General features: G+C 38.9%; 1 long non-coding RNA gene across 3 annotated transcripts; it reads right to left on the bottom strand.

Annotated features, from left to right (window-relative positions):
- Positions 1-4,060: 4,060 nt before the first annotated feature.
- LOC148970839 (uncharacterized) lies at positions 4,061-18,142 on the bottom strand. Of its 3 annotated transcripts, none has more exons than XR_016147775.1 (4): positions 18,098-18,142; positions 8,318-8,481; positions 5,119-5,233; positions 4,061-4,870 (listed from the first exon to the last, which is right to left on the bottom strand). It is a non-coding gene; the product is annotated as an uncharacterized LOC148970839 (long non-coding RNA). The 3 variants fall into 3 exon arrangements; XR_016147774.1 differs by lacking the exon at positions 18,098-18,142 and adding an exon at positions 14,339-14,603; XR_016147776.1 differs by lacking the exons at positions 8,318-8,481; positions 18,098-18,142 and adding an exon at positions 6,550-7,232.
- Between the last annotated feature and the right edge of the window lie 3,999 nt (positions 18,143-22,141).

The following is a 22,141-nucleotide window of genomic DNA, read 5'->3' as shown; positions in this document are numbered from 1 at the left end:
TCAACACGTCTATTCCAAATCCTGCATAACCCAAATAGTGTAATAGTCCCGTGAGGTTATTTTAAGGGCAGGGCGTGTTTGGGGCACGGGAACCTTTATAATCTCGATTGGTGACGTCGGTAAAGATGTTTTTCGCTGGCACCTGAAAAGTGCATTTGCGAAAGAAGATGTCAACATTGGTGTTGATCTGAGAGTTCGTGTTTCGGCAGCGCTGTCTGTGGGCCTGCAGGCTCTCTCTCTCTCTCTCTCTCTCTCTCTCTCGCCTGAACAGCGCCTCCACTGGCAGGAAAGTTTACCAGAACCCATTTATACTCTCAATAAGTCTGTCTATTCTGTTTCTCAGTCAAATATGGCAGGTTATCCATTCAGCCTACACCTGTACTTGCTAATTCAACACACAATGGCATCTGAAATATTGTACACTGACTGACTAATTAATGATTTCCTGTTGACGGGGTGAGTGGGACACTTTTTTCCATTGAGATGACTGAGGAAAAGTCCAATCATCCTGAATGCATCCCTATTAATTGAAAGGGGATAGCCTATTGATTAAAAATAATGTGTTTATGAGTATTATCCTCCACACTTGACACCAATAGACACATGTTAAGTCTAGTTAAGTTATGTTTTTTGTTGTTGTTGTTGTTGTCATGTAAGAATAACATTCAAAAGGGTCTACATCTTCAAGAAAAATGTCTAAAAATGTCAAAAATCTATTTCTGGTCAAATTTGATTTACAACAAAACTGGGCTATTTAAAGCTGCATAACATGCACTAAAGGCCAATGAAGAGATGCCCTGTAAAGGCCTGTAAAAAAAAAAGGTAATTTTATAGAAACTTAAATCGTTTTATTTTAAAGAATAAACATTACATTTTTTTTTCCAATTGTTAACACACAATTTTGCAAACTAGTCTGGTTTTATCAAAATACTTAACACAATTCACAAAACCACAAAATACCTCATATATCCTGAAGCACTGCAACCGAAACTACACAGCATTATCAAAATCAAACTTTCGCATGAAATGGCACACACAGATTTTTGCCTTAACAACTACTCACTGTTGGGCATAATGAAAAGCACTCATATCTTTAGTATACTTTGCCTTAATACTAAAATGTGTATCAGATTGTTCACATGCACAGAAATATTTGCAGATACACACATGCTGTTAAAACTTCATTTGTAATGTATTTTTCAGTGTATATGCACAGCAGAAATATTTACATGGGACTGAAAAACAATTTCTTACAAAAAACAGTAAACTGAAAAAGAAAATATTTTTTTATAGTTTTATAGTTTTTATAGTGCTTACATCCTGATTGACGTGTTACCTGTAACAATTAACCATTGAGGTGTTTGGCCACATTTGGTGGCACATGTAATTGGCCAATTAACTCATGTAGTGTCATTTTGAATGGTAGTGTTTCGAAATGGCAAACATGTGACTTTATGTCAGATTGTTGTGTGTTATGCAGAGAACTGTGCTCAGTGCATTTAAAAAGTGGCATTTTGAAATGCAAAATGTGTGTAAAGCAGAAAATGTGTTTAGACTTTTGGAAACTTGAGAAGAAGTTTTGCTCTCTGTGTGTCCGTTTAAAGAATTGTGCTGTGCATGTCATTTTAGTGTGTGTTAGCAATTGGAAAAAACTGAAGAAAAAAAACCTGCAACTGTAATACAACTATAAATTGCAAATGTATAATTTTAAAATATTTTATGCTTTTACAGTAACATTTTGCTTATAAGGTCATTTTTGCTTCTAGTTAGTCGTCTTGGTGTTTATAGGCTATTGTTCTTTTTGGATGAATAATGCCTGTTTAATAATTCTCAAGCCTTCTTTCTTACGCCCCCTGGTGGTCAGCCATTTCTGCTTGACCTATTACCCTTCAACAATCGTTCAGCAGAGCGTGTGTGTAGTGCGGGACTTGACCAGTTAGACTCAGTCTCAGTGAACAACATTCACTGGATATTGCAGTTTGATGCATGTAAATAAAGTGTAATAGTTTATATCTAACATTTACAACAAAAAGGTTAATCTGAGAACCGATTTTACATATCAGTATATCATTAGATTAATTTAAGGAAGCAATATTATACATTATACTTTAATTGAAGGGCTATACTTGTACTCAAGCTTTTAATGCTGTTTATGTGGTGTTTTTAATAACCATGTGCCCATCAGTCAACACCATTGCTGAATATATGTGAGTAAACCAGATCGCTGGTGTTTCTGACGTCACAAACTCCCTTGCAACCAATCAGGTCAACATGTGATTTAATGCAATGTAATTATTTTTATGGCACTTGATTTGGAATTATTCTGTATATTTTTTCTTTGCTTTACCTCTTTTTAGTTCTCCTGAATGTGTTTGTAAATTTACATGTCTCTTCAATTAAAAAAAAAAAAAGGTCAACATGTGATTGAGTTGCTGCGAGTGAGAGGAGGCGGGGCTAATTTGCATATTCAGAGAACCGCGTGTACAAATGAGGCAGTAGTGTTGAGTTACTTTCAAGCTATTTAAAGTTTGTTTGTTTTTTTCAAGGAATACTTTTTAATTTTTAACAAACTTTTTTATTTCTGTCATTTTGGGGCTCAAAGACTGTAGGGGGATTTTAACAAAGCATCAAATGTAGTGACAAATATGACTGGCAGAGGGCAGCACAACTCAACGAATAATTTAAGAATCTTCCTTCTCCGGGCCCTGTCCCAAATTATACACTTGATGTGGATTTGCTCATGCAGCATTTATCATTTTATGATTCTTTTTCTCTTTTTGCGAAGTCTGGACTGAAGCATCGGACTACTTCCCAACAGTCTGTGTGGAAATATGGAGTGGCATTCAGGACAGAGCCATCAGGTGTCCTCATGTGGATGAGTACAGGCCATCCTGTGCGCTCTGAAGGTGTCTGGTTGTACTCATCCATCTCGGAGGCCCGTGTGTCTGTGTGTGTGTGTGTGTTTGTGTGTCTGAGTGTGTTTGTGTGTGTCTTTTCCTGATGTTTGAGATTCCACTGTCCACCCCCGTTGTTTTCCTCCTTAACCTCTGAACCCCGTCATGCATCCCAGCTGACAGCTGTCTTCATTTGTGACAGCTCTCTCCTGCTTTCTGTCTGTATCACTGCTGTCCTCCGTTTCCACATCCTCCCTTACTCAACTTTTTAAACGAACTAGCAAATAAAACCATGAGTGGTTGAGAAACATAAATGAGTCACACAAAGTTTTATTGTGCATCCTGTGTAAATGAAGACTGTAGATTTACAGCACAAAGACTTACACAAACTAAATGCACTGCAAAGTCCTCACTTGTCCGAGGAACATAAATGATAAAATAAAACAGTTAAAGGTGTAGTTCACTTTTAAAACACTTTTGCTGATAACTTACTTACCCCCGTGTCATCCAAGATGTCCATGTCTTTCTTTCTTCAGTCGAAAAGAAATTAAGGTTTTTGATGAAAACATTCCAGGATTTTCTCCATATAATGGACTTCAATTGGGACCAAAAGACAGTTTCAGTGCAAACTGTTCAAAGGGCTTTAAACGACTCCAGACGATGAATAAGGGTCTTATCAAGCGAAACGATCGCTCATTTAATAAAAAAAATAATAAAGTTTAAGTTTTATAAGCTCAAATGGTCACTTTGCTCTGTTCTGTGATGAGCGTTCGTGACTCTCCTGTTCGAACTAGTTCATCAAAATGAACAAATCTTTTTTTTTTTGTCATTTCGTACATTTTGATAACAGGAGAGTCACGAACGCGCATCACAGAACAGAGCAAGGCGAGCATTTGAGCTTATAAAACTTAAACTTTGTTATTTATTTATTAAATGAGCGATCGTTTCGCTTGATAAGACTCTGGAGTCGTTTAAAGCCCTTTGAACAGTTTGCACTGAAACTGTCTTTTGGTCCCCATTGAAGTCCATTATATGGAGAAAATCCTGGAATGTTTTCATCAAAAACCTTAATTTCTTTTCGACTGAAGAAAGAAAGACATGGACATCTTGGATGACACGGGGGCGAGTAAACTATCAGCAAAAGTGTTTTTTTAAAGTGAACTACTCAAGCAATTCAAGCTTGGACTTGTAAATTGGCTTCATGTGAACACTTGATCCAACTGACTGTAACAAATGTCTCAAGATTTCGAGTGAGTTTCAAATGGAAACATTCAGGCAGAGAGTCATTCTCTCCACTAGATGGAGTCGATCGCTCTTCCATTCGCACCGATTCTGGAGTGAAAACTGTTACTTATGAGAATTTACACGGTCAGACTCAGCATATTGATGTTTATTCATCGAATTTGTTTAATTTTCTTGCCACTTCTTCGCTGAGATCTACCTTGATCTTATCAGTCTATGTTAAACCATATTGTTTAAACATACTCATTCAACACTTAGCATTGAGCTGATACGACTGTAAGCCACTCTTGTTCCTGCAACTGAATGCCAAGCAAAGTCTTGATGAACCAACTCAAAAAAATGTACTTTCAATCACCCCATTCTGTGCTATCCAGAGCCCGGGCCTTTCATTACGGACACTGACTTGCGCACATGCACACACATAAAAAAATGTGGTGAAAAGAAGAGGAAGTCTTGAGGACTTTCAAAGCACCATTGGCGGGGAAAGCCTCTTGTGCCTGGAGAATGGGAGCGAGATGAATAACACACACAGGGAAACAGCCGCCCGACACAAAGTGGACTGGAGTAGCCCATTCTAGTCGGGCGAGAGGGTCGACGTCTTGAGGGTGTGGGGGGGACCCCAGGACCTGCTCTTAATGAGAAATTCCTGGGGATTTGGAGGGGCGCAGAGGTCTTCATTTTCTCACTGCGCCCACAGGCTCCTGGAAATGGGAGGTGTGGGTCCTTTTGAGTATCTGTGGGGTGAAGAAGGGGAGCGCTATTGAAACGAGGGGGGTGGAGGTATGTGGCCAGATTATGTATATGAGCCTGGGGCTCGCCACCTCTCTGAGCATGCAGGCTTTTCTGAGAAGGTGGAGGTGTCCCCCTGAGAGCAACTTCTCAGATTGTCTAATTAAAAGAATGAGCTCGAAAGATGAGGAGTCGTATGCGCAGCTGGGCCGTCACGAGCTCCACGAAGAGGCCCCCGGGGCTCCTTACTTACCATGGGCATCTTGGCCCGAGACCCGAAATACGGAGCTCCTGCTCGGAGCGAGTACAAACAAACCCCACTGGGCGGATGACGGCTGATGGAGGCTAGAGATGGAGGGACGCTGGCCCTGAAGGGAGAGAGCCAAGCAGTTACAGCCAGGACACAAAACACAAAAATTAGCCGGAGACTAGCGGCTCTGGGGATTCACGTCTTTACAGAAATCTCTGCGTAGGGCGCAATGGCAGATTTTGTCCATTTTGCAGATAGGCTAATGAATCTTTGTTGGATTTTAAAGGGATAGTTCACTTTGAAATTAATTTTTGGTATGTTTTATCTTACCTCAAGGGCATAGGGCAGAAGTTTCAATTTTGATATTTTTCAGTCATATAATGGAGGTCTATGGTCACCACCTCAAAGAGCAGCACTGAGAAGTCCAAATTAAACATGATTTAATGACTCGTAAATGTAAGTACACATTGATGGCCTAAGACACGAAACGAGCGGTTTGTGTGAGAAAACCAACAGTATTTATATCGTTTTACCCTCTTGTAATCATAGCCATGACAAAATGATCTGACGGCACGGGCGCTTCGGTCTGCGCGCCGACGTCACTCTTTGTTTATACAGAGATTTCGGAAGTTTAACCTTTCACTAAACACATTTAGATATACGGGAAACCGCAATGGAAGACGATTTCGGTATATCTAAATATGTTTAGTAAAAGGTAAAACTTCCGAAATCTCCGTGTAAATATTGAGTGACGTTACACGCAAGCGATCACTTCCGGCGTAACATTGAACTGATTCAGTTCGGTTCAGTTGGGCACTGAACAACTGATTCAGATCACTTGGATTACACGAGGTAAAAACGATATAAATACTGTTGGTTTTCTCACACAAACCGCTCGTTTCGTGTCTTAGGCCATCAATGTGTACTTACATTTACGAGTCATTAAATCATGTTTAATTTGGACTTCTCTGTGCTGCTCTTTGAGGTGGTGACCATAGACCTCCATTATATGACTGAGACGGTTTGATCTGAAAATATCAAAATTGAAACTACTGCGGAAACAAAGACACCTACATCTTGGATGCCCTTGAGGTAAGATAAAACATACCAAAAAATAATTTCTAATTGAACTATCCCTTTAAAGCTTGACATTTTATGGACCCCATTAGTTGGCTCAATAATTTTACTGTATGGGCAAAACAACTGAAACGTTTTTCAAAGTATCTAGTGAAAAGTAATGAGTTTGGGATGGCAAACAGATTGGATTTGGGTTATAGAACTTTAAACACATGCATCATCCATCATAATACACCGACAATACTCAACACGGCTGACAAGAAAGCTGACCAGAGCAAGTCAATGCAAATGTCCATTGATATCTCTAATCACTCTTTTTTGGACATGCACTTTGCTCTCTCTCAGATCTCAGCTGACCTGGTTTGCCTGAGCTCGGCCCATCTCCAATGTCCAGAGCAAAGGCCAGGCCTGCAGGGCAAGACGACGGAAGTGTCTCGGGCTGGATGGGTCTGTTCGACCCCTCTCATGTAGACAAAAGCCAGAGGTCTCCGTTTGGCCTCCGTACAAAGACACTGAGACACTCTTGGCAGAACTATAAACATCCTTTCCTTTATGTGGGACACTTGCCGTTGGTTAAGGAAGCACTGGAGTAAACACCGCCGAGATGTTCTTCCTCTCCTAAATCTCAGATGTCCAATTAATTAGTTTATTAAGGTGGGGAAAAAGTGTGCGCCTCCTCTCGATTGTTTCCAGACAGGTTTAATGTGCATTTAAGGCCGGACAATGGGCCGCTCATTCATATGCAAAAATGAGGTATATGGAGCAAGCCAGTTTTTGTGGGCAATGACTCAGACACCGATTGAGGGGCAGTGGGGCATGACGAGAGGCCCTCCCTGTATCTCTCTCTCTCTCTCCGGAAAAGAAAGGGCTGGTCTCTACCCGGTGGGGTGGCGAGGGGGGCAGAGGACAAAGAGCACAGCCGTGAAATGGCACTTGTAAAAGACTGGCACCGGCCCCCTCATTGAGATGTCAATCCGAATCGTGGTTCTGTGGGATGAGGCCTGTCATATCGCCGTTGATGAGCGGGTTCAGGGCTGGTGCGGGTGAGCCTCTTCCTTCCCACCCATTAATCCAAATATATTTTAGATTTCATTTTGTTTGGTAAGTTGTCCTCTTTAGTAATAAAAGCAGCTCAAGCTGCATGAACTTGAGGCCTAGTCACACCAAGATCGATAAAGATAACGATGAAGATATATAGTTATAAAAAGAGAAATGATAACACGATTTACGAACGATTTAATCCAACAGCCAATCAGAATCTACAAACTCGAGCATGACAAGAATAAACAGAACGATATCATCCGCTGGTGTGAACGCTAATATAATTATTATTAAACATTAGTTAATGTATTAACTAACCATGAGCAATACATTTGTTACTGTTTTTGTTCATCTTTGTTAACGTTAGTTAATACAAATCCAGCTGTTCATTGTTTGTTCATGTTAGTTCACAGTGCATTAACTAATGCTAACAAGATTTTAATAAAGTATTAGTAAATGTTGAAATTAACATTAACAAAGATTAACAAATGCTGTAGAAGTATTGTTCATTCTTAATTAATGTTAACTAATGTAGTTAAAGTGTTCCCATAATTATCTTTATTTAACCTGATGGTCATGATTTGAGAATAATGCTTCAAGAATGCATGACCGTCTGTACAAAGACTTCACGGCGCAATTTGATTTTATTATAGATTTATTATACATATTATAACATTAATCTACAATTACAGATTCTTTCAATTGGCTAAACTAATTATTATACGAGTACATTCACATGATCCTACATTTTCAATACAGTCTCTCAGACTTTTGGAACTCAACTGAATGTTTAATATATCTCCTATAAAATATTTCTCACATTATTTTTGTATTTATTTTTTGTGGAAATGGGCAACATTTAAGAAACTCCAGTCGTATGATTCTTAATTAATGTAATTAATTTCCATTACACTAATTTAGTCATGAAGCCCAAATAGGGAAAGTGATTAATATGTGAGCTTTAAGACAGTTTTATTGCAGCTGGTTCCCTGAAATCACTAGAGTGTGACAGACGTGTGTGTGTGTGTGTGTGTGTGTGTGTGTGTGTGTGTTTGAGAGAGACATAGATGTCAGTACCACTTGCCTCAGAATTGAACCTGATGGACAGAGAGACAAAGAGACTGTGTGTGCTTGATTGAGACGGAGAGACAATATAGATGTTCCTCAAGGCTATAGGAGCGGAAGCCGGCCGACAGGAGGTGGGATGAATGTTAGACAGAAACAAAAGGAAAAGAGGCCTCAGAAAACCTGAAGAAACAAAGCAAGATTTCATTAGCCTAGCTTTATGTAAATGTCTGTATTTGTTTAGCATGCAAATATGCGCTAAGGACAGAGATAAAATGGCATGTATTATAACTCGTAATGAAAGTGAAAAAGTTCCATCATCATTGTCAAACATCTTTTTTGCCAACAGAGACAGTTTTGCTTATCATTAGTTTGTTTAATTTCTTCTAATAAAGTGGAGTGGGTAATTTCTGCATGACTAAACTAAACAAAAACTATTATTTTAAATGTATCTGTTTTCAAACATGTTTTTTTTTCGAACATTCCCCTGTCTGCCATTGGTCATCGGTCATTAGTCCCGCCCTAAAATCACACCATTGGTTGTTGTGTCAAACTGTTTCAGCACTGCAATGTTAGTGTTTTCAGAAAAATGACAAAAATTCTGTAACTTTAGGTTTTAATATCTCCTTCTACTCATAAGTGGGCAGCAGTATTAAAGCAGTTACTTTTAAAAGTACTTAATTATAATATTACAATAATGTGTCATGTTAGATTTGCATTACTTTTTCCTGATCTGGGCTGGGCTTAAATGTAAAGGCCCTTTCACATCAAAAGTGAAATTAATCGTCCTCAGGCTGGAGCAAATGCTAATCCTTGCCTGTACAGTAGAGGGCGCAACTCAAACAAACCTTTCAGCTGTGCAGCCATTTTTAATCGCAGAAGACGAAAGTACAACACTCTTGCATCAGCAAGAAAACAAAGTAATTTGCATTACTTATTTGAAAAGTAACACATATTGTTATAAATATATAAGGAATGTGTTACTACTAGTTACTTGGAAAAAGTAATCTGATTACATACCTCGCATTACTTGTAATGTGTTACCCCCAAGACTGGTCATAGTATCGTCAATTGAAACGCCGTTATTTTAGAATTTAGAAAACATCACAAAAGTTTTGCACAAATCTGGAAAAGCGGCTAATGTCAGTAACGCTCAGCTTAGCTTTTTGTTTTTCGTCAATAAAATTTAAATAAAAACATTCTTGCTTACGGAAGCCCTGAACCTCAACATAAAAAAAAAAGTTTTAAAAAATGAAAAAAAAAATAATAAAATCTCGCATTTCAAGATTAAACTCAAAACATTTCGAGTTTAATCTCATGCAAGATTATTATTATTTTTTACATTTGATTTTTTTTCTTTCTTTTTTTCACGCTTCCGTACTTGGTGAACAAGATATTACTGAATCCCTTAAAAGCAATTCATTTACTCAAATTTCTGGTTTGCCTGCTGATCTGAAAACAGTTGTGCAGCTGGTCCTCTGATGGTCAATGTTTTTATGATGGGAAGATCATGTTCTAGGCCTGCACAAAAGGGCAATGTCTTACCCTTGGAGAATGACACTATTGGTCATGATGACACTATTCATCATGTCACTTATAAGGTTTGTTTCAGGTCATTGTCTCCACTAAAAACAGGGACGGTTCATTGGCTTCTCCCTCTTGTCTCTCCTTTCGGGGTCTGCAGTCAGCAATCAGAGGGTATTTAACCATAGTCATTGCCCCTTTGTGCAAAACCGCCTCAGGGTTTGGTTTAATGATATCACTAAGAAATATGCCCAATATTGTATTTTCCCAAGTATAATATAATATAAAACAATAATAACACATGGGCAATTATACCCTCACTTTAATTGTATGAAAGTTGTTTTTGCCTTAGTATCTATTTTTCTTCTGAAATCTCTTTTAAACATGATTGTAATACATCTTGCTTCTCTTGTGTTGTTAGCGAGTGAAACTGAAGTCATTGCGTTGCCTGTTTTAGCACTCACTCTATAAGAAATTAGTTTGTTTTTCAAAGTTGCGAATAGATTCATTTTTTCCAGATGGCCTATAAAACCATTTCAGTTTCTCCTTTTAAATGAAATTTGCCACGCCATCTTGGCATAATAACCCAAGTGGGAGGAAATGTTGAGAATTGTTGAGAGAGAGAGAGAAAATAAATATAATAAACACTTTTTAATGTGCATCATCAACTTCACCACATCAACTTTACACAGCGAGTCTTTCCCTTCAGTTCAGCATCATCCGAGGTGAACATCTCCATACGAAATGTGGCAAGTGACAAGAGTTTAGAAACCAGGACATGTGGAACAACTTTGATTGTGGGCATGGAAACAAAGAATATGTGTTCCTGCTTTTAAAAATGGAAGGCCTATATTTTCGGGTAGGGTTTGGGCCTTCGAGAGCAGCTTGTTTGTTTAGACTGGAGGTCGTAATGTGGTAGAGGGAAACCAGGGAGACATGCGAGGAATGCAGCCAAAGCCTGACTTGGCCCCATCAAAGCCGAGGCCTGCTGCCCAGGACACTGCTGCCCTTCTCAGAGCTGTCCTCTACCAATGCACCCCTCCATCCACAGAGAAAGAGCCTCTCTGACGGCCCTCTGTGGAGCCTAATGGCCTCTCAGAGCCTGAACAATGAGGGACAGTGTGGCTGGATTGAGACCGTTTGCCTCCCGCTATCTCTTCATGTTTCGCTTCAGGCTGAGGACGGAGGGTCTCTGAAAATTATGAAGCTGTGTGTGTTTCTAGTTTATAAGGTGCACAGAAATTATATATATATATATATATATATATATATATATATTAGTGCTGTCAAACGATTAAAATATTTAATCGTGATTAATCGCATTAATGTCATATATAGTTAACTCACGATTAATCACAATTAATTGCACATTTTTATCTATTCTAGATGTCTCTTGGTTTATTTTATTTACATATACTGTGTTCAATTTCACACTAACTCACTTTGCCGCAAAAATCTCTCACACAATGTAACACTGTCCATCAATAAAAGGGTGAAATAAATACTCACGAGGTGCTGATTTTGACGAGCGGTGGAGAATTCGCATCAGCTGTGTGTGTGTGTGTGTGTGTGTGTGTTTGGCCATTATCAAGCGGTGTTTCAGACTGGACATGCTGATGATGATAGCTCAGTTCACAACGACAAACCACAGATCGCTTTGGTCTTGTCAATGGAACCATTTTGGCAACTTTTTAAAAGTAAACTTTCCATTCAGAATCTTATTGGCATCCATTTCGGCGTCTCGCTCTCGTCATTCACTCAAAACGTAATGTTAACCAACTATTTGGCCGGCTCGCACACCTAAACAAACGTGCGCGTCGTCGTGCCTGTTGTGTTGTTTTGTTTTGTTTCCGGGTCTGGCTAGATCCGCTGACGCTCGTGCTTTGGTCGACGTAGCCATAGATATATCTATATGGACGTAGCAACAAAACGTCCACGCGCGGCAGAAGCTGTCTGAAACCGCTCACTCGTTCACTCATTCACTAATCCCTATATAGTGTATGTCATTTGAGTGCACTATATCTGCAAGGAGTGAACGAGATGACGTGAGTGAATTCGGACGCTGACGTTTACACTGAGCGTCTGAGAGTTGGAGCTGTCGCAGAAAAGGCTTCGTCACACGTACTGATAAAACTTAAATTTCCTTAATCTTACGTTACTTACTTTATAAACTAATATTAACAACAATAACAATCATAATGACTTTATTTTGTAATTATATATACCTCCGTGCCAGCTTTGTAGTTTCATGTCGTCGAGCGCCCTCCGGCGACCGTTAGACCCCTTTTCAGTTGGTAAACATGGTGACGGTTTTTGTGGGCGGAGCTTAGGTGGAGGCAGAACGATCGCTCTGGCCGCGTCACTAACGCTAGTTAGCAAGGATTGTTAGCTTGTTTTTTAACAATGACTGGAGAAAATCCGATTTTATCTTAATGTGTAAGGTCATTCAGTGTCCAGGACCGCGATTGTTATTTCCAAAAGTTATCTTTAACGGACGGAACCAGATTGGCCGACCCGTAGCCGTCTACACACTCACTCAATGCATGGACGATCTGACAGGATTAACGTACGTTACGTTAACTCGGGTGAGTGGCCTGACTTCTACACCTACCTTACAGAGAAACCGATCATAAAGAGAAACTGAGGGCATATAAATCTTCAGATGCCTAAGTTATATGGTCCTGTACAAGACTTGTGTGTATGATCCGCAGTTCTGCCGAGCCAGCACCGAGACGACAACAATATAAAGAGTGACATTACAGTGCGATTTTAATGATGTGAATATATTTCCTAGAAAGAAAAACTCCAGATACAGCATATCCATTTTTCTTCAATTCTTGCACCAGACAACAAAATAAGATGACATTTAATAATAGTAACAGTAATTTAAACTCCTCATTATGTTGCCGAATCTGTGCTGGTTTGTATTGGCCGCCTCCAGTTTTCACTTTGTTTTGCCTCCAGCTAGCGCCGTGACGTAACTGTGACGCAAAAGGGGTCTGTACGCTTCCTAACGACGATTAACAGATATTTTTCAAATCCTCCACTGGATGTATTGTAATCTCTGGTTTAAACTTGCACTTTCATGCGCGCTCAGTTCTCTCCGCATTGGATTGTGGGAAATAATGCTTCAGCAAGAGTACATCAAATGTACACTCAAATTCAGAGAGGATTGTGGGTAAAAGTAGTGAATGATTGTAGGGAATGATGTCGTTCACTCAGAATTCGGACACCGCTACAAAATGGCCGACACCCGAGGAAAATATTTGCCAAAGAGCAATGCAGCCTTTTGTAATACACTATAACCACTTTTGTCTCTAATTTGCAGTCTGGAGAAGTCGATAGTTGCTGAAAGTGATCGACTGTCTGCAGATTTTGGACATCAGAGTCGATTGATTATGGAGAAACTCGTCGTGTATGACGGATGATTCAGGTTAGCATTTTAGCTATTAGCATACAAGTTCGCCATGTTCTTAGCATTCATGTGCTTGTTCTTAGCAAACTTTAAGCACATGTTCATAGCAAATGTCAGCAAACATACGTGTTCTTAGCATTCATGGTAGTTAATGTGCTTAGAAAACTGTTAGCACATGTCCTTAGCAAACTGTTAGCACATGTCCATAACAAATGTTAGCAAACATAGCCTACATGTTCTTAGCATTCATGTTAATAAATGTGCTTAGCAAACTGTTAGCACATGTCCATAACAAATGTTCGCAAACATAGCCTACATGTTCTTAGCATTCATGTTAATAAATGTGCTTAGCAAACTGTTAGCACATGTCCATAACAAATGTTAGCAAACATAGCCTACATGTTCTTAGCATTCATGTTAGTAAATGTGCTTAGCAAAGTGTTAACACAACAAACATTAGCAAACATAGCCAACATGTTTTTAGCATTGATGTTAGTAAACGTGCATGTTCTTAGCAAACTGTTAGCAAATATATATATTTTTGCAAACATGTAAGCAATGTTCTTAACATCCATATTAGCAAATGTACATGTTCTGTAGGTTATCACTGTGGAAACAGTGAAAATGGACAAAGACTTCTCTTATACTTTTAGCTTGTGATAGCAAATGCTTGTTCTAATCTAGAGCTGAAGAAGCTGACGCAATCTGTTAGCATCTCCAGCTAGCCTATAGACAAAATTGGCCCAGACAGTTGACAGTGCCAGCCACGCTGCCACCCTGCCAAGCGTCCAGCTGAACCTAGGTGGTGAACAGGTTGAGTGCATCCCTGGAAGATTTCAACCTTCCCCCTTTAACAAAAGCCACGGCTTTCCTGCAGAGTGTGAGAAAATAAGATTAATGTTGAACCAAAGACTGAGCAAACACATCTTAAGGTGAAGACGCGGTTTCCGTCTGAGCATTTAAGCAAACATACTTGTGAATCTGACAGTCTAGCATGTCCTCACGATCGCTAGCCCGTTGTAGCGCATGCTCGAGAGCACCACACTTGACGGCGTTTGTTTGGCGCAGGCTAAAAAAGCATTGGCAGTTTGTTTTAATTACCCCCATGCTGGCTCTCCTCACTGGGCTCCGTATGTGAAAGCTGGCCCTCACCCATCATCACCCTGCCAAACAGGGGTCAGCATCATATGAGTGAACTTTCTGCACCCGAGGAAAAAGAAATCAGCAGATGAACCATGAACCGTGCCTTTTCAGTTCATGCTAATGTCATTAGCACATTTGTAATGCAGGTATATTACATTATGCGCTTCCTCTCGATTCTACAGGTCACATGTTGTTTATTATGGACAATATAACCTTTATACGTCTGCACATTCGTATCCTGTAATTAATACAGTAACTTCTACGACACAGAGATAGTTAGAAAGCCTTAACCTGAGAATAATAACGGCGTCTCGTGGCGGTAGCATCTTCTGGCTCCAAATTGCAGGGGTGGGCAGTAGCTTTGATATTTGTGGTGATGTTTGAGGATCTTGTGTGCACCTCATTCGACAAGCTTATCTGACCTCTTTGAAACTCGAGGCCCGTCTCATATGCTACGCTAAACTGGCAGCGCGTGGCTTTACCGCTCAACAGTTGCCTTTATGTGTACTGTAACAATAAATAGTACAGACTTGCACATCCAGAATGCACATACTAAAATGAGCAGTGATCAAATTTCAGTGTAATAAATGCTTTGTAAAGTTTTAAAGAAGCTGACACAATACAAGTTAGCATTATGTTATTGAACGTGCCTGTTCTGGTATAATAACACACGTACACGGTAGCCAACAAGCATGCTCTCGGCAAACTGTTAGCACATGTTTTCTTTATACGATTGCAAGCATACCTGTTCTTAGCATTCATGTTAGGAAACATGCAAACTGTGGGTTATAACTTATAATACATGTTCTTAGCATGTAACCCCCCCTCCCCTCCCCACTCTAAAAAAATGCTGGGTTGTTTTAACCCAAATTTGGGTCAAATATGGGCAAACCCACTTCAACTTTTACTTTCAACTGTGAATTTTTTAATTACATTTTTAACCCAAGTTGAAGTGTCCATATTTAACCCAAATTTGGGTTAAAACAACTCAGCATTTTTTAGAGTGCACCCCCCCCCTCTTTATTATTCAAAGTGAATCCAAATGTGCAAAAATTGCAATTGAATTCAATCAAAAACCTATGAATCAAGAATTTAATCATATCGATATAATCGATAAAAAGTAAGTAACTGATTACGAGTGTTTTGAAACGTTATATAATCGCAACCCAGACAGCAAACTGACATTGAATCAACGTGGAAACGTGACATCGAAACAACGTTGATCTGGCATTGTTTTGCTCATCGAATTAACGTTGAACCAACGTCAGACGCGTCCAGTGGTGGAGGAAGTACTGAATTTCAAGTACACATAACCAGATAAACATTTACTTTAGTAAAAGTAGAAGTAACACAATGACAACCATACTTAAGTAAAAAGTAAAAAGTACCTGATTTTAAATGTACTTTAAGTATTAAAAGTAAAAGTACTTGCATAACAATTAATTCTCTTAAGGTCTATTTTCTAATGATTAATAAAACAATTCATTCTAACTCATTCAACCTAATACTCCTATAATGATGTTCAATAATGATGGAAAAAATTTCTGAAACAAGCTTGCAATTAGGCAATATACACATCATGCTTATCCTGACTATGTTTGGCAGTAAACGCGATTAATTTATGGTGTAATCCTGAACCTCTTGGCTTGCCATAATCCTAACCAAACGTATATTACACACGGTGCGTTTCCTATGCACGTAAATAAAAATTTTCGCAAATAAATTGCACGATAAAAAGACGCATTTAGTGTGATATATTGCGATATCGAGTTTATATATCCATGGCAACCAAACATCACTGGTGAGACAAACGTGCAACGGACGGACGCTCAGATTATGTTTTGGCAGGGAAAAAACTGATCAGAAAATGTAATGAAAATGCAACAGAAGTTGTAGAAATGTAGTGGAGTAGAAAGTATAATAATTGCTGCAAAACGTAAAGTAAAAGTAAAAAGTATGCACTATTTAGGCCCCGTCCACACTACTGCGTTTTCGTTTAAAAACGGAGACCTTTTGCTACGTTTGCACCTCCCGTCCACACTAAAACGGGAAAAACGAAGACCTAAAACGGAGAAGTTTAGAAACGCTGCAGCTGCATTTTGCGTTTTGAAACTCCGGAGGGCGTTTTAGTGTGGACGAGACAAAACGGAGGAGTTTACAAACGATGACGCAGAGGCTCACGCTCGGCTCTATGTTTGGGTGTCATCAGTCATGACGTGTCCTTCCCTGATTCGCCAACCACTGTTTACACCGGCGCGCGCATGCCCAGTGTGGGTGAATGGTCACGTGATCCACGTTTTCAGTCGTTTTAGTGTGGACGGACATAAATTCTAATACGCAGGTAAAACGCTGGTGTGGACGGAGATCTTTTCCGTTTTAATTCTCCATTTTTAACCGAAAACGCAGTAGTGTGGGACGGGGCCTTAGTCTACTTAAGTAAAGTAAAGATACGTGAAAAATGTACTTAAGTAAAGTAACGAAATATTTGTACTTATTTGTTACAAGGTTGGTTGATATTTGTTACATTCCACCACTGGACGCGTCATTCTTCAAAGCTAAATGAAATTCGAAAATCGGTCTGCATCTATAACGTTGAAACAACGTTGATTTCAAGTTGATTTTCCGTTAGCTTTGAAGAATGACGCGTCTGACGTTGGTTCAACGTCAAAAACAATGTCAGATCAACGTTGTTTCGATGTCAATGTCATGTTTGCTATCTGGGAAAGTACTTTGATTACGTAATCCAGAACACATACAATCAGTTACCAAGCACTGCCAACAATTGCAATGTAGTTTTGCCCAGTCCTGGAACCGTTCCTGCTGTATTGTTTACATCCGCACAGTTGAAGTGTTTACTACCCAGAAGTCTTGCTCTCCATAATACTACACAGGAGCCCGAGGGAGGCCATTGGAGAATCATTGATAGGCTATAATTGAGACACAGTTCAAAGCTCAGGCTTAGATTTTATTAAAACCCTCACAGGCACTAAAGGTCCAAAGCCCTTATCATATCCTGTCATTTGACCTCCTTTAAATCCATTTTACCGCTCACGACGCAGGCCAGGGCCGGGCACTGCGGTTACACCAGCAGGAAAACACGAAAAGCAGCTTCCTGTCCGGTAATTACACGCCGCTCTCCGAGACCGCAGTTCGGAAATTCAAGTTGTCCGTCAACTTCCCCAGAACAGTTGGGAAAACAGGAAGGTTTCCTGTCCTGGGCCAGACGCGTGCGAGTCCTAAATCACATGTCCGGTTTACTGTAACGCCACTCATTAAGGTACGCAAAGGAGACACAAAGGCATTATATTTGTTAGCCAGAGAGAGAGTGAATGTGTGTGTGTTGAAGAAAGAAAAAACTGTTTCCTGGTTTTAAGCGAATGTGACTATTACTGAGGTATTAATGCCTGCAGATTGCATGCTTGTTCCTGCCCCCGCATCCGCCCGCAGCCGTGAAATTGGGACCATGTGTTGTGTGTGTGCGCCGCTCCAGTCCGGCAACAAGACACACGGCTGTTTTTCTTTCTCCATCCTTCTGCCGGAACTGAGGGCTCGGCTAAACACACACACACACATACCTCACGCTTCCAATACATAACACACGTTCGGTGTCGTCATCTTATCCGCGGGGAGATCTCAGTGGACGGAGTTTTTCCTGTCGAGAAGTGCCCTTATTTATGTTTGGGTGTTATTACGGAGGGACGTTCATCATTATCTTACCTCGTCCTCCCTAATTGTAAAACCGTGGTCGTGACTTGAACTCCACACTCGTGCTAAATATATCAACGGCTTGGACGGGGTTGGAACAACACGTGTATCGATAGATCTGGCACTTCAATGCCGACGATATCTCGTTTAAGATCTCTCTCGGTTCTGATTGTATCAATTTCAAAGGCGTAGGAATGCTCAATGTTAGCCATGTTTTCTTATATTAGGAGCTCTCAGCAGTGTGGGCGCTGTTGTTGTTGAAACTTGAGCTAAGAAAAGATTGGTATATGCATGTCACAGACTGAGATTTGAAAGTTGCTTAGAGAGGAGATGTTTGTCCTTTAACCAGCTGGACGCATCGGGTCTTGTGCTGAGAGCTCAGATTGATGAGTTAATAATCTGGAATGGGAGTGCTGGTGTATTTGTCTTCCGTCACAGTCTGTAGAGTTTGATAGTGCGGACTTGTCTTGTCCAGCGTTTGGTTTTCTTGGGGGAGTGTGGGAAGACCTCGGTTTCCCAGCATGCCAGGCAGTGATGCACGCATGGTCTCGAATATGCTGGATTGATGAATTTTGTAAATGCACCATCACCCCCAACCTCTCTCTCTCTCTCTCTCTCACCCTAACCCTAAGCCTAACTCTCTCGCATCAAGTGCAGGGATTACAATATTTGTACTGAAATCAGTCTCCTCCCACCATGATAATGCTTGAGGAATGTGCACGGATTTAGTAGTTAATAATGCTGTTGGATTCAGATTAAACACACAGAAACTGCAACAATATTATGTTTTCAAAAAAAGTGACATCATTATTGAATTTTTTTTTTTAATGGAATATTTGAAATTTACACTAAAAAGTTTGTTTTGTCAATTTACCTGAAACTTTATGATATTAAAAAAATCACTGTAATAATGTGGTATAATGTTTCAGGCGTTACAAATCATTAATTAAACAACATTTATGTAACATAAATGTAGCATAAAAACCCTGTACTATAAACAAAACTATGTAAAAAATGATATGATCAACATGTTATAACATGTTTTTACTTTACATTGCTTCAACTCAGCAAAATAGGCAATTGTAAAAAAAATTTTATAGTTATACGACATTCAACTCATTTTTTCAACTGCCATTGAAGTCAGTTAAAATGATATTTAAGTTGAAATAACTTAAACACATCCAAGTTGATTGTACTTAAAACTTTTAGGGCAGCAATTTTTATTTTTATTATTATTTTTTTTTTTACCAATTTTCATGTGACTACTTGGATTTTACAATTTTTTATATGTATATTATAGTTACTCACCTTTATCTGAAACACATTTTAATAATTTTAAATGTAAAAGTACCTATATTCTCTTTTTAAATAATAAGTTCTTTGCATAATTTCTCTTTGTTCCACTTTATTTGGGTAACAATTTATTTTACAGTGTCCTTGTTATATATGTAACATGTTCTTGCCATAGTAATAACAATATAGTATTCATAATTACATGCAACTATTAATTACACTGTAACAATGACACCTTAAAATAAAGTGTAACCAAGGATTTAGTAGTTAATAATGCTGTTGGATTCAGATTAAACACACAGAAACTGCAACAATACTATGTTTTCAAAAAAGTGACATCATTACCAAATCTTTTTTTAATGGAATGTTTGAAATTTACACTAAAAAGTTTGTTTTGTCAATTTACCTGAAACTTTATGATATAAAAAAAATCACTGTAATAATGTGGTATAATGTTTCAGGCATTACAAACCATTAATTAAACAACATTTATGTAACATAAATGTAGCATAAAAACCCTAAACAAAACACTGTAAAAAATGTATAAAAACAACATGTTTTTAGTTTTTACATTGCTTCAAGCTATTTATAAGTTTATTTATTTATAAGTTATAGGATATTCAACTCATTTTTCAAGTCAGTTAAAATTATATTTACGTTGAAATAACTTAAACATCCAAGTTGATTGTACTTAACTTTTAAGGCAGCAACTTTTTAATATTTTTTTTTTTTACTTAGTTTATTTCAATGAAATATTACCGAGTGTCACTCAGACTACTGGGAATGTATTTTTACCACTTTTTAAATTTTTTTTAATGTAAATTATAGTTACTCACTTTTAACTGAAACATATTTTAAATGTAAAAGTATACTCTCTTTTTAAATAATAAAATTCCTGCCTAATTCATCTTTTTTTTCTTTTTTACAGTAAAATTACATTTTGGAATCTAATATGTTTTTTCATGGTACAGTGGTACAAGGCATAATTAACACATTCTGGCATAGGCATTTTTTTAGCTCCTTAAGTTCATATAAATATTTAGTTACACTATATTAGGGTAACAATTTATTTTACAGTGTCCTTGTTACATATGTAACATGTTCTTGCCATAGTAATAACAATATAGTATTCAAAATTACACTGTAACAGTGACACCTTAAAATAAAGTAAAACCTTTACAGTATTTTTAAGTTGGCGTAGTACTTATAGAGTTACGGTTACGGTTTAGGGTTAGTTCTGCATGATTTACTCTTATTGCTACAGTAAGCACATGTTGCAACATATAATTGTGTCACCTTAAAATAAATGTTACAAAATATTTAAATTTATAGTTACATGTGTAAATTGTAAGTCTCAAGAACATTAGCTTAAAATGATCAGCACAGTCGAGGCGTAACTTTGATATCTTCAAGCAAATGGCCTCTCTGATCCGACCCTTTCACTAGATAAGAGCGAGGTCGCGAGAGAGCGTCTCTGGGGAATCATCCGCCCAGGAGGGAGATAGAGAGACAGAAAGATAGATGAATGAGAAAGTGAGAGATTGACCGGGCATCCACTCCCCGAAGCCCAGCAGAGACCCGACCCCTCCACCTGGGTAAACACTCGGCGCTGATCCGGGGGATGAAGAATGCAGCGGCCGAGAGACGGCGTATTCGGGGGTCACTTCTCCACAGGAACCGCTGGCTATCTGAAGGGTCAAGTTTATTTTTCCTGTTTGGCTGGGTGAGGGGGAACGGGGCTTTAAGAGGGGCGACGGGGGCAAAAGGTCGGTCAAGGGTTGAGAGAGAGGATTGGACGACGCGGGCCGGTGAGGACGGGACATAAAAGCGGAGGATCATCTGGTCCGAGACAGGATGTAGCCAAACAGGAAATACAACAAGTGCTTCGTACTTAACGCATGTCCTGGCTCTTGAACTTATCTCGCCGACTGACGCAAAGCTCATCGTGAACACTGTAGATGAAAGAGACTGAGTTATAATGCTCTCTATGAACCCTTTAGAACAAGACTTGGTCTATATCAAACTATAATGGTAACACATGCTTCTTTTGCACTATGGACATCATTAAACGGCAATACTACTAAAACAATAAACACATTTAACCATAATCCGTGTCCAACAACAGGAAGGTTTGGCAAACTAAATTCTTTGAATGATTTACTAAATGGATATTCTGTCATCTTTTACTCTTTCCTAACCAATATTTCTTCTGTGGGACTTAAAGAAGAGATTTTGATGGTAAGAGTTTTGGGAACGGATACTGTTTAGTTGCCATCATTCTTCAAAATACAGAAGATAGAAATAATACAGGTTTGGAAAGACTTTCGTATGAGTTTTTGGGTGAAGTAACCATTTAAAGGAGTAGTTCACTTTTAAAACACTTTTGCTGATAATTTACTCACCCCCGTGTCATCCAAGATGTCCATGTCTTTCTTTCTTCAGTCGAAAAGAAATTAAGGTTTTTGATGAAAACATTCCAGGATTTTCTCCATATAATGGACTTCAATGGGGACCAAATGAGAGTTTCAGTGCAAACTGTTCAAAGGGCTTTAAACGATTCCAGACGATGAATAAGGGTCTTATCAAGCGAAACGATCACTCATTTAATAAATAAATAACAAAGTTTAAGTTTTATAAGCTCAAATGCTCGCCTTGCTCTGTTCTGTGATGCGCGTTCGTGACTCTCCTGTTCGAACTCGTTCATCAAAATGAACTTGGTTCATTCAACGAATGAAATGAATGAGTTGACTTGGGAAAAGATTC

This window comes from Pimephales promelas, chromosome 19 (genome assembly GCF_988280905.1).
Source record: "Pimephales promelas chromosome 19, fPimPro1.hap1.1, whole genome shotgun sequence".
Taxonomy (NCBI): Eukaryota; Metazoa; Chordata; class Actinopteri; order Cypriniformes; family Leuciscidae; genus Pimephales; species Pimephales promelas.
This window is presented reverse-complemented; position numbering and strand designations above follow the sequence as displayed.